A 13,731-nucleotide genomic window follows, 5' to 3' on the forward strand; every position below is an offset into this window, starting at 1 on the left:
GGACGCCACAGGGCCGGGAGGAAGGCGAGCAGAGTCCATATGCTTGGATATGTACTCATGCGGGTATTAGAAGATGCCTCTTATGGATAAAGGAGACCAACCAGTTGCTTGCTCCCCCAGCCCTCTGTCTGCTTTATAGCTGTTCTGCCAGAGCTGTGAGCAGCTCCCGGCCCAGCAGAATCTACCACGTGATGGCGCTGTTGAGTTCCCAAACAGAGTCTGAATTTAGCACACCTCCTTCCCACAAAAATTGAAAAACGGGGTACGGAGACAGGGGCTTACCAGGCCTGCTTCTGAGCTGGCCCTGGCCCCGTGCCCTTTGTTTGTTTTGGTTCCTGGTCAAGAATGCTGGCCCAGGCCTGGGAGGCTGACCTCCTCACTCCAGAGGGAAAGTCACACTTTCGCTCAACTCCCAGGAGCAGTCCTGCATTCCAGGGGAGGCGTGGGAAGGGCCAGGCCTTCCCCAGCGAAGGCAGTGGAGCTGCCTGCTCCCCAGTCATCCTTGCTGCCTCTGCACTGCCCCCAGGGTTAGCCAGCCCACCTCAGTGGGAAGGAAATGGGCCTGGACGTTGGAAGTTGCCCGAAGGGAACCATTCGGACACACTCCTTGCTTGCTCTCATTCTCTTCCCTCTCTGTGCCAATCTCACCTCCACGTGGGCCCCCTTCTGCTGTCCTCTGACAAACGAGGATGCCTTTCCACACGGCTGTACAGAGGCGTGGGCTTGGGGGTGTCTCCTCTGAGGCTTTAGGAAAGTCGGACACTAGAGGCAGGGGTGCTGTTGGCCCGCAGACATACCCTGCCAGCAAAAGGGGGCTGCCAGCAAAAGGGGGCTGCCAGGCCAAGAAGCCAGGGTCAGCACCACACCTGGGGCTGGGGAAACAGTCCAAGCTGACATTCTCCTGCCTCACCAGGTTCTTCTCCAAGATGTCCCAGACACCATTCCCAGGTGGCTCTTGAGCAGGCTTCCTCCCTGGAGCGACACGAGGGCCCCTCCTCAGGGACAGCGCATACTTGCATACTTCGGCCTTGGAAAGCCATAAGCCTGAAATCGGAAGGGGCTTTTTGGCTGCTGAAAAGGAAGAAACTGGGGTTTTCCTTTCAGAAGATGAAACATTGTCGCCCCCTAGTGATCATGATGAAATTGTCACCTCCTCCACCTCACCTAAGCAGCTGGCCTTCCAATCAAATCCAGATCAGCACTTCCACCCCATCCAGCACCCCTTCCAAGAGACACCCAGGAACCAGGAGAGTGAAAACCCTGTAGGAGACTTTGTGGTTCTGTGTTGGCATGAGGTGGGAATGTCAGGTGATAGCGGGGTGGGCTTTGGACAGCCTTGCGCTGGGTGGGAGCCTGCTGGAGGAGCTGAGACCGAGATGGGATCCCAGAATTGCCACAGCCTGAAGGACCAGGAGATGGAGCAGGCGAATCTGGCCCTTGCCCCAGGCCGCTGGTCTCGGGCTCACTTTAATTCACCCAGCCAACCTATGCCAGGAACGTTGAAGAGAGGCGGTGGGAAACACAGATATAGACGGTATTAGTAAGGTGCTAAAACTATAGCTTTGGCTACTGGATTATGAATTTCCCAGAACTTGAAGATTTGTGATCCAGTGACTTGGAGGTCTGGTCTAGGTGTGTGGCAAGTCTCCGAGTCACAAAGCCAACTACTCTTCAGGGTGGTAATTGAAGTCCAGCAGGCATGTTGACCTCTGCACTGCAAAGCCCCTGAGCCAGGCTGGATGGCAACAGCAGTGATAGTACCGGCCTGCTCTCTCAGGGGCACTGTTACAGTTATTTTCATAAAACTGTGTTTTTCTCTCAGTTTCTCTCTTAACCCAGCTAACGCACAAATAATTGAGAAACCTTGTCTCAGAAAAATAAAACAAACAAACAAAAAAACAAAAAACAAAAACCCTACATGGAGAGTGAGTCAAGAGAAAGCTGAAGGCAGGCCAGAAAGATGGCTCAGCAGGTAAAGGCACTCCCTGCCAAGGCTGAAGACCTGAGTTTGATTCCCGAAACTGCATGGTAAATGGAGAGAACTGACTCCCACAGGCTGTCCTCCATCTTCCAAATGTGCTTTGTGGTGTTTGCACTTCCAACACACACACACACACACACACACACACACACACACACACACACACGCAAATGAAAGTGTTAGCAAAGGTGGTCTTGATAGAGGAATGGCAGGAGTGTGGAGATGCATTGTTTTCTTTATTTTGTTTCCATGCATAGTAATAGCAACACCTTTATGATTCTATATAGGCCAAATATTATTGTCATAACATGAAAATTATTATTGCTTAGTTGAAGAAGGTTCTAGACAGGGTCATGGAGGGATCCCTGACAAGAGCTCTCTTCAAAGGAATGTAGCTCAGAGGTAGCACGCTTGACGGATTCACACGAGGCCCCAGGTTCCATCTCCAGCACCGCATACAGTGACTTAGCTGATTAACACAGATCCATTCTGCTCTCGGACCTCACTGTTCAGGGCAAGGACAGATGTGAAGCAAATGCTACAAGAGAAGCCCGTGCTGAGGCTCGAATAAGCCTGGGGCATGGAGGGAGCCCTGCCCTAACCTGAGTGGGTCACAAGAGGCCATGGGGGAGCCTTGAAATGCTTCTTGAAATGTGAGCAGTTGGTCAGACAGAGTCAAGGAGGAAAGGTGTTCCACACGGATGGCAGTGTGTACACAAAGGCCCAGGGTCAGCTTCCTCCTGCCTGGACCCATCAGGCCTTATCACACCACACACACGCCCCAAAAAATAATCTAAGAAAAAATTTGAAGAAGAGATTAATGTCTTTGGGAATAGCTTTTGAACACTTCCTTTTAAATAGTTCCTTTTTATTACTGTCCCCACCCCAACCTAAACAAGAAAAGGCTCTCGCCCATGAGGGAAGCCTCTCCCCTGAGCTGTGGCCTGCTAATGCTAAGGCACTAAGTCAAACTAAAGGAGAGAGAATTCCTGAGGGCCGTTCACCCATCCCAACTTGTCTACAAGAAAAGGAGCCTGCCCTGAGGTGTGGGTAAGATCCTGGCACTAGAATCTACATGGTGCCAGCAGTCACGGCACCTCCTACCCTTGGGTTCTTCAACAGCAGAGCACCTAAGCTGCCTCTGGGCCACAGTGAAATTGTGAGGGTCCCCAGTGGTGGGAAAGAGTGGGTCCCCTGTTTCATGCCTGGGGTAGGAAAGAGAACAGGGTGTGATAGGCTGTGAGAGGTCAGTACTCAGTGCTCATTATGGTTTTCAGCCATTTTTTTTTAAGTGTCGACAGCTACCTTTGGAGCCAAGGGCAAGTCCAGGCTCCCGAGCACAGGACCTTCACATTCTGTGGCCTGGTGCTCCTCCTCCGCTCCTGGCACCAGGCTGCATCTCACTATGCCCATCTGGGATGAGCCACCACTGCAAGGCTGAAGGCTGCCATTTCCTCCTTACCTGCATTCTCTCCTTCTTAGTCCTGCAGAAAGATGTCCTAGGGCAGGAAGCAAATAGTAAGGGGTCGGAGGTGGGGTGAGGGACCACTAGTCTGAATTACCATGACAAAAGTTAGAACGGAAAATGGGCTCCTGGGTTCCCTGCCGGCTCCTCATCAATACATTGGTCCTATCTAAGCCCTTAGGTGTGAAGACAAAAAGAGCCCCAGTGGGAAGGCGTCTCAGAATAGGAAGTGAGCCTCAGAAAAAAGTTCACATCATGCATGCCTGGGTTTGCGGATCAAGAGTCATGCTTGTTGCCCGCATGCTTTTCTCAATCTGGCATGTCCTCACCCATTCCAGGTTCACGTGTGTGTGTGTGTGTGTGTGTGTGTGTGTGTGTGTGTGTGTACACGCAGGCATACACACACGCTGTCTGGATCACCTCCACCCACTCACTTCCCTTAACCCCATTTCCATATGACTCTATCTAGACAGTGTCCCTGGCAGACTCCAGCCGACCCCCTCCACCAGGCTGGGTTAATCTGTAATCGTTCAGTTCCTGCTCCTCAAGAGCAAGGACCTATCTAGTTTGCTGCTGAGGCCCCTAACGTGCAAATAGTGCCCGGCCCTCAGCAGGCACCGCCTGGACAGCTCCTCACTTGAACAGGTAACTGCGAGGTAGGTGAGGAAGATAGAGAAGGGGAGGAGTTCCAAGAAGGGGTTAGGCTTATGGGACAGAAGCTGGCTTCAGGCCCTGCCACGTCAGAGTGCAGCCTCACCACCTCCCTCCATCCTGCGTCTGCCCCTACTCTGAAGTGTTCTGGGGAAGAAAAGCAGGGAGAAGCATGGGAGGCATGCTGGGTGGGGCCAAGGGAGAGATTTCACCAAGTCTAGAAGTCTCTAAGGATGGGAGAGAGAGGGGAGAGGGGAGAGAGAGGGGTCAGATGTCAGGCCCCTTCATCGTGACTGAGAACTGTGGCATTTCAATGCCGCTTAATTTCATCTATGGATCTAGGCTTCTGATTCCACAAGGTTTGTTTGTTTGTTTGTTTGTTTGTTTGTTTGTTTGTTTGTTTAGACCGGGCCACCTATAACCTAGTCTCGAGAACCCCTGACAGACAGTTCCTGCCTCTTAGGAGACACCCTCCTGAATCCAGAAAAGGAAGAGCATTCTCATGTATTACTCAGTGTTAGCTCCCATTCAATAAACATCCCACATGTCAGTAGCCCTTTTTATGCTCTTGGTCTGCATAAGACAGGCACCCCTGGGATCTTGTAGGGAGAGTGACTCTGGGAACTCCCGGGGATGCCAAAATGTCAGGATAATGTTTCCACACCTGCCTGTATCCCTTAAGCCATGCTGGAATGCTTAAATGGTAATCTCTCCTAATCACAGCTTTGCTTCCCACACTTTCAGTGGTCCACGGTAAACAAAATTCAGAGTAGCACCCGGTGACCAGGGAAACCACCTCCCAATCCTGCCTGGTGGCTCATGCAGGCAGTCCCAATCCCTGGGCTGAGAGCTGAGCACACGACCTGGCCAGACAGGGCTCCCTGAGTCCCCGAAGTCCTTCCTAAGCCATTGTCCACCCAGCAGGGGGAGGAAATGTCTCCAAATAGGAATCAGATTATATAATTCTCAGACTTGTAGTCCTTCCCAGACTCTCTGGTTGTACTAAACCAGACACTCTCCGGGCCTGAAAAGCTTGTACCGTTTGTATTAATGACTCGGTCCAAGAATAGCTGCCCCAGAGCCTCCTCACTGCCACACCAGCAGCCCCGTGTTCCTTCACATTTTCCTCCTGTCGCTGGGAATAGGCAAACTTTTTAAAAACTCTTTTATTTACATTTATTTTTTTTTCCCTACTCCACCCCAAACCCTCCCAACACCCCAATACCAGAAAGGGTTAGTGGGAGAGGGGCTGCAGTTCTCTTAGCTGCTTCCTGCTGGTTAGGGTCAAAAGGTTCCTTGGAGCCAGTTTAATCCTTGTTTCAGGGGATCTCCACCTTCTTGCCTCACTGCAACAACAGCAACAGGAGCCAAAGTGAAGAAGTGGAAGCAGCAGGACGAGCCAGCAGCAAACAATCCTCCTCCTAGCAGCCACCTTCTTCCTCTGGGCTGTCATATTTATACCCCTCAGACTCCTCAGAATTCGACCAATTCCAGCTGGCAAAGACAAGATACTTACCAGGTGTGGACAAACTAAAATCCCCAACTTGGAGTTATAACAAAAACATGTTTGCGTATCATAAACCAAAACGTCCACAACTAGGTCTTTTGAACTTACCCCGTCAGAGGAGGGGAGGCCGGGACAAGTGGGTCTCATTTGCATTTTCTGCCCTGCACTTGGTCTCATAGGCGCTCAGTCAGTCTTCAGAGAAGACTCTCGTGGGGTCCCTGACAGAGGCTCAAGGGCTGTGCTCAGTGAGCACAGGCAACAGACACAAGCAGGCAGAGGAAATGTCAGTCTCTCTGGCTGCTGGGGCAGAATAAGCTTGACCTTCCTCTGTATATACGGTTCCACACATAAGGTTACCATCCGTGCTGAACATTTGAAGACACCCCTTTTTTGCCTTATCAAGTTATTTCCTAAAAAATGCAGTCTGACAACTGTTAGCAAAGCATTTGCATTGTATCGGGGACGATTCTGCAAAGATGCCCTGACATTCAGGGAGATGTATGTAGGTCAGATAGAAACCCTTCACTGTTTGTGAAAGGGCTGTGGGCGTCTAGGATTTTGGTGTCTTCAGGGGTCCTGGAACTAATTCCCCACAGACACTAAGGAGGAAGTGTACTCTGGCCTTTGTGGCTTACTGACAACAGAAATTTATTTCTTACAGCACGGGGACTAGGAAGTCCAAGATTAAAGTGCCTGCAGACCCGTTGAGGTGCCCTTACATTCAAGAGGTCACGGGGAACTCTCTGTTGGAGCCCTTTAATAAAGCATTGATCCCATTCTTGAAGGCCTCACCTTCATGGCAGAGGTGGCCTACAAAGGCCCCACTGCATTAATATCCTCTTTCCTTGTCAGGGACCTCTGTCAGAGACCCCACGAGAGTCTTCTCTGAAGACTGACTGAGCGCCTATGAGACCAAGTGGTTTGAGTTTCAGAATGTGAGCTGGGAGGAGGGTCAGACACTTGTGTAAGAGAGCTAAAAATTTGTTTGGGGGGCAGAGGTAACAATGTGCTGGGAGGACTGGGTGGAGAGGGAGTCAAATACGAGCTCATGCCAGTAGCCTGCGGGTGGTAGAGAACTTGAGATGCCCAGGAGACACCCATTATTCCTGTGGGTCTAGAGCCAGGAAGAAAGTTTTAGAGCCAAGACATACAGGTGAGGGCAACAACATACGGGAGGTATTTAAAAATCATTGGATTGTGTGAGGTCAAAGGCAAAGGTCAGCAGGGAGACGGAAGCTCATGACAGTCAAGGGGCCTCAGGATTGAGAGGTCAGACAGACCATGTCTGCATCCAGGGGACAAGGGGGAACGGCTTCTCAGAGGTAGAGAAGTCTATCCAAGATGCTGCCGCTGAGCGAGGCAGGGTTGTGGCACCAGCAATGACAAGGGCTCTAGAGGCTCCACAGGGGCCAACTTGATGCCTAAATGTCCTGCAGAGTGATTGGGAGAGCAAAGGAGAAGACATGTTCTCTCTCCTGGTTGCTGGAAGGAGAGTGGAGGAGCAGGCGTTGTATGGAGGCTTACCATGTTGGAGGTTTTCCGTCTGACTGGCTGATGGACCTTAACGACAAGAAAGTGGTGTTGGCGGTCAGGAGAGTCAACACACTGAGATGCCGTGTAGAGTAAATAAGACAGATGGCTCCTCCCAATAATATAGAGCCCTAGAACGGAAGACAGCCAGGAGTCACCCCCATCCCCAAAGTCTGGTCATGTCCCCAACAACTGATGCTCCAGCGTAGAAGTTTGAGAGTCGAGGGTCTGATGACATCCAGGGCCTGTGTAGAACGCTCGATTTTGCTGTGACGTTTTTACGTAGACATATAACATACCTCACATATTCCCTCTTCTCCCCCTGCTGGTTCCTTTGCTCTTCCCAAACAGCCCGGCTTCTGCTTTTGTTTCTTCCAGGTGATGAGAGAGAACACAGCTCGTAGAGTGTTTACTCTCATTCCAGACCAGACTCGACTCGGAATCACCTAGGATGTACACACCTGTGAGCCCGACCGTGAGGGTGTCTCCAGGAGGCTTAGCTGAGACCAACCATCTGAGTGCGCCCTTCCCAGAAACTCCCCCAGACCACGACTCGTTGCAAAAGCAAGAGGTTTATTAACTGTTGCGCAATGGGGTCACCCCTGCCGTGACTGTTGTGCAGTGGGGTCACCACCCAGCAAAGAGTGGCACCAGGAGACAAAGGCTTTAGGTTTTTAAAAGACAAAGTGCAGGTAAATTTGAAGTTGCAGTTTTGGCAAATTAGGATTGGATGAGGAAGCTATAAAGTAAGATAGAAGTAAGATAATAGTCTTAGGTGCTCAAGCTTGGCCAGTCCTTCCAAGTGTGGATGCAGCTGCAATTGAAGGTGGGGGTGGTTAGCTCATCCTTGAAGATTGGGGCAGCGGACTTTTGGCTGGAGGTCAGGAGCTACTCAGAAGAAGGATTGAGGCCATCTGGGTTGGTTGTTAAGAAACACTATCTCAAAGACAAGGGTCTGGTCCTTCTTTTTGCTGAGTGAAGGTCATTGCTTCCTTGCTCGCCATATATATATATATATATATATATGTATATATATGTATATATATATATATATATATATATCTGTCCTCACAGATAGGGTCACATTTCTCCGTTCTCTGGAAAGGTACTAAGAGGCTTTAGCTTAACCTGAACCTAAAACTCAAAACTATAGGTTTTAGAAGACATACAGGTTACAAAGTTACTCTAACCCTTTCACTCTCAAATCCACCCACTTTCCAATAGGGTTGGTTGCATCCTCAAACTGTGAGCCAAAATAAACTCTTCCTTCCTACTGTTGCTTTTGCCAGCTATTTTGTTGCAATGAGAAAAGTAACTAATGGGCGTGCTGTCTGCGTTTTGGGGGTCTGGCTTATTTGTCTTAACTCGATGTTCTCTAGTCGCTCCCATCTGACTGTTAACGACACAGTTTCTATTATTGATGATGGAGTAAGAGCCACTGTGTCTTCTGTCCAGTTTTTATCCTTCTCTTTCTTGGTGAGTTTGTTGGCTAATTGTTTTTGTTTGGTTGGTGTACAGATAACTGTAAGTTGCCCTGTGGGTTCTGGGAACCAAATCTGCCTGCTCTGAGAGAACAGAAAATGTGCTTGACCTCTAAACCGTCTCTTCAGCCCTTGGTTTGGTTTTTTGTTTTGTTTTGGTTTTGTGTGTGTGGGTGTGTGTGTGTTTGGTTTTTTGTTTGTTTGTTTGTTTTGTTTTGTTTTGAGGCAGCAAATGCACTATGTACCCAGACTAATGTGAACTTTGTAACAATCCTCCTGCTTTAATACCCTCACCCCATGGGTTAGGATCACGGATCTGAGCCACCATGCCAATTTACACACATTCTTTCTTTTCTTTTCCATACTTTCTTTCATTTTTTTGGTTGGTTTGGTATTAAGGAAGTTTTTTTTTTTTTTGATTGGTTGTTTTTGTTTTGTTCTGTTCTTGTTTTTGTTTTTCTAGATAGGGTTTCTCTGTCTAGCCCTGGCTGTCCTGGAACTAGCTTTGTAGACCAGGCTGGCCCCAAACTCACAGACGGCCACCTGCCTCTGCCTCCCAAGTGCTGGGATTAAAAGTGTGCTCTATCACTGCCCAGCAACAACACACTTTCTCTCTCCATGTGTGCACCGATGGGTACCTGAGCGATGTATAACCTATATCTGGGGCCTGTTGCCCCGCCAGCATTGTTTGTCTTCTTGATGGTGGCTGCTCTGGTGGACAGGAGATGGGTTTCGATTTGGTTTGGTTTGCATTTCCTTGATGGCCAAATAACTGAGGCTCTAGGTTCACCTAGAGATCCCATCTCAAAACATAAGACAAAGAGTGAGTGAGAAAGACCTACAACATGAACCTCTGGTTTACACACATATACACACCAAAAAAATCCATTATGTGTGTTCAACACTTTTTTCATTTCTCTGTGGTTGGTTCCTTCCAAAACAGCTGATCTGTTGTGAATAAAGCAGCATAAACCCTGATGTCTCCGTGATGTGTTGGCTTGGGGAGGGCAGCAAATGGTGGAGGCAGGTGGAATGTACTATGGGTAGAGACAGGAGGGGAGTGTGCTTCCTCCACACGTGGGCCAGGTAAGCGGGAAGTGGCGGTAGAGATCTGGGTACTTGGATCGAGGTGTCAAGATGAGGCAGCTTCAGAGGACAGGGACCTTGTGGATACAACAGAATAGCAGTGGCGGCTGACGTGGAAAGAACCAGAAGGTTGTGGGGGAGGGGATCAAAAAAGAGGCAGCAATTTGTGAAAACCAGTGCTGGGCAAGGGAGAAATATCCTCCATTCCGAGGGACAAGGGGTACCGTGTCTCCAAGGCAGCCCTCAGAAGGACTTCTCACAGCATCTGCCTGGAGAGGGCGGCTTGCCCACTGTTGGCTCTGAGAGCAGAAGACACAAGCGAGAGCCTGGGGATAAGCGGGGATCGAGGATGAGTATGTGAAGGATGTAAATTATGGGTAAGGGTGAGTAACGGCATGCGAATAGGAATGGAAGGCGGTTAAGATTGTGGGTTGTGTGTGTGTAAACCGAGGGTGAGTATGTGTGTGTGAAGGGAAGCGGATAAGTTAGGCATTTAAGTGGGTAAGGAGTGTGTAAGTGACAAGGACACACCCGTGTGTGGAGTGTATGTGGATATTCCACACAATGGTATGTGTATGTGTGTGTGTGGGGGGGTGACTGGAGTCATTTAAGTGAGTAGAGTGTATGTGTGTGTGAGAGAGTTACTGACCCTCTAGGAGTAAGCTTGGAGTATGTCTACATATGACTGAGAGTGAGTGAGTGAAAATGAAATGTGTGTGTGTGTGTGTGTGTATGTGTGAGAGAGAGTAAAGTGTGACTACAGAGTGCTTCTGTATGAGTGACTGATGTGAGGAAGGAGTATGTTTGTGTGACTGAGAGTGTGGAGGTCACAATGGTGTGTATATGTGTATGACTAAAGGGACACACATGTGTGATGGGTTTTCGTAGGTGAGAGAGTAAGAAGTAAGAAAGGAGGAGAAAAGGGGGCAGGAAGCAATGGGCAGGTTGGCTGAGTTCCTGGTCCTGGGCCGCCAGTGAGTGTGGAAGACTGTGGAAAGCTGTTAAGGCTGAGGTGAGATGGGATTCCTTCTCCGGGTGTCCCTGGGACAAAGGGCGTCTGTCAGTCAGCCCTGCTGCATGGTTCTACGTGCCTGGAACCACGGCACCCCGATTCCACAGTATTTTCTGGGTTTCTGCTGTGTCCTTTTATCGTTCACTTTAAGAAGCGCACAGTAGGCTGTCACGTCAGCAGATACCCCAAAACTCAGGCATCATCCCTGTTAATGAACACTGCAGTTGTATCCAAAACATCCCAGCCATCTAAAGCACTGCCCTCTTGAGGAGATGCTCAAGGCTGTCCTTTGACGTAGCTCACCCTACTGTTTGCGTAGGTTAAAACCTGAAAGGAATTGTCAGTTCAAAAGACGCACGAAGATGGCCAGGCATGGTGGGGCAGGTACTGGAGAGCCTCAGGCAGGAGGACCATGAGTGGCAGGACAGCCTGGGCCGCAGGATGAGACCATGTCTCAGAATGCACATTCCATATATACATCACACACACACACACACACACACACACACACACACACACACACACACACACGGTGCAAAGGTCTAAGAGGTGAGGCCTATGCGCTAAACATTCCACAAAAGATCGAAACAACTTAAAACTTCTCGAGCGATAGAGCAGTAGCCACACACACATTCTCATCAACTCTGGCTGGGAATTATTTTTCGTCCTTGAGCAATTCATGGACAGACAGTTTCCCACATGCTGGCTTGTTGCTGCTGCAGTGTGTCACTGGTCACTAGCAAACTAGCCCTCCCTGCATGCTGTGGAGGCTGTGTTACTGTGGATTCCTTCTCCTGGGCCTTTGCTGGCTTTTTTGGCAAGGCGCTGTTGGTTGGTAAGAACATGATAATTGGTGGGCATGCATGCACGAGTACACACACACATTAATAGTGGTCCCCTCTGCCTCAACAGCCACCTCCATTCAAATGACTTGCAATCTTCTGCTGACCTGGGCTCTGCCCATAGTACATTACTCTGTGGCCACTGCCTTGAAGACAGCTCCTCCAGGGCACAGCTCAGAGACTGCAAATCGCCTTTCCCTTCTGCATACCAACCCCCTTCCCTGCCTGTCCGTTCTGTGCATTGCAACAGCGTTGGGAGTCACGGGGACCATACACCCTCAGGCCACCAGAGGGTGCCATAACACGGGAAAGCGCCCAGCTCTCACACACACACACACACACACACACACACACGCGCGCGCGCGCGCGCGCGCACACACACACACACAGCCTGTGGTGAGTGGCTGCTGGAGACTCCTGACTGTACCATAACATGGGAAAGCACCCAGCTCTCTCTCTCTCTCTCTCTCTCTCTCTCTCTCTCTCTCACACACACACACACACACACACACACACACACAAAGCCTGTGGTGAGTGGCTGCTGGAGACTCCTGACTGTACCGATGGATTTACACTGCAAATTTCCAGTGTGAATGCCTTTTCCGTCCCTCCATCCACATTGCCAGAACTTTTGCAACTTGAGGTGTGACGGGATTAGCCCCAAACTCCTTTCCCTCCTTTGAAACTTCACAAGTAGATTTATTCTCAAGGGACCTCAGCAACCTCCCACTGTCTTTTCCTTACTGTACGAGAAGGAATACACCATCACCTCCTGAAGGAAGCGCTCCACAGGTCTCTGCAGAGTTTCCAAGCTGTGGCCTCGTCTCTTCCCGTTCTTAAGTCTGAGAAGGGTCATTTTGCTCCGGCGCTATCAGGATGTGCAGTTGACCTGACTCAGCGCCTGACGAGCATAGACACAGAGCGGAACTGGCCAGCGTGAGTCTCATCCCGAGTGAGACGGAGTGGACTACCTGTTGAGGCTCCAGGGTGCTGCTCTTACCTACGGCTTCCTGCCTGTAGTCACTGTGGATGGAGTTGAAGGAGTTCCACAATCAGCAGGGAAAACTAGGCTCCTGAGGTCTCCTCCTTTGGGGCTAAGAATTGTCGGGGGCCCTGACTGGGCCCCTCCCATGCTACCCTTCCGTCCATGCGCAGAGGACAGCCTGTCCCTCAAGAGGGTGGAATGATCCATGCTGCCCATGGGCCCCGGAGCCTGGGGATGTGGGAGAGGGAGCACAGTGTTTGCTCAGCAGACATCTGTGGAAAGAGGCGGGTGGCGGGAGAGTTCTGACCTCTCCTGTGCCCTGCAGTCCTTATAACCCCAATGGTGAGTAGCCTGCATTTGAGGATGAGAGAGCTGAGCCGTGGCATTATCCAGTAGAGCTGAAGAGGCCTCCATCCACCCTTCACCTATCTAACCGCCAGTCCTGCCCTGGGCTTCCTCCGCCCCAGTGACACTCCAAGTGTGGTCACCAGGGCGGCGGCAGCAGCCGGGACTTGCCAGGGATTGGAGCATGGGCCAGGCAGTCTTCCCACCGTATGTCGGGGTGCTCCGATGTGCAGGCAGCCACGAGAGCCACTGCTCCATGCCAGGCCTCTCTGGGGTGTGGGAAACACACAGAAAGACGAGGACAGCTGCCGATTTCAAGGAAGGCTCTGGAGAAGACAAGCTGCTGTGGGATGTCAGGGCTGGCGGCCTCAGATAAACAGAGACCCACAGTTAGAAACCCCCCCATACAAGCATTTCCGTTTCCACGGCCACTTGAGCTTATCAGGCAGCCAGAAGGTCTGGGAAGGACTGGAGGGTGCTCATCCCGAGAAGACCATCATACAAACACTCAGGCCAAACACCTCACCTCCAGGGCGGGACCTGGGAAGCTGCCATTTGGACAAGACCTGCCTTCCAGCGCAGGCTAACACTTGGGAAGCTCTGCACACATAGAAGGCAGAGTAGACAGACCATGGGGGCTGGCTCTGTGACCTGCTACAAACCTTGCCCCTCTGTCCGGTGAGATTCGTCTCTATAGAAGGGAGTCCTAGTGGAAGGAGTTGGATTCGGGGATCAGATTAGCTTGGTACATCTAAGGGGGGGGGGGGGTCAAGAGAGATGTGGAGCAACAAAGGTTAGGCCATAGACTCCTCAGAGCACAGTTTTTGAACTCCAGGGCAATCGGGA

At 50.6% G+C, this 13,731-nt stretch overlaps 1 long non-coding RNA gene across 2 annotated transcripts; it reads right to left on the bottom strand.

Moving 5' to 3' along the window:
- Positions 1–5,330: 5,330 nt before the first annotated feature.
- Positions 5,331–13,242, bottom strand: LOC132646326 (uncharacterized). Of its 2 annotated transcripts, XR_009584490.1 has the most exons (4): positions 12,325–13,242; positions 7,434–7,580; positions 7,129–7,265; positions 5,331–5,443 (listed from the first exon to the last, which is right to left on the bottom strand). It is a non-coding gene; the product is annotated as an uncharacterized LOC132646326 (long non-coding RNA). The 2 variants fall into 2 exon arrangements; XR_009584491.1 differs by lacking the exon at positions 7,434–7,580 and having other exon boundaries at positions 12,325–13,227.
- Between the last annotated feature and the right edge of the window lie 489 nt (positions 13,243–13,731).

The sequence above is a fragment of the Meriones unguiculatus genome, chromosome 11 (genome assembly GCF_030254825.1).
Source record: "Meriones unguiculatus strain TT.TT164.6M chromosome 11, Bangor_MerUng_6.1, whole genome shotgun sequence".
NCBI classification, from domain to species: domain Eukaryota; kingdom Metazoa; phylum Chordata; class Mammalia; order Rodentia; family Muridae; genus Meriones; species Meriones unguiculatus.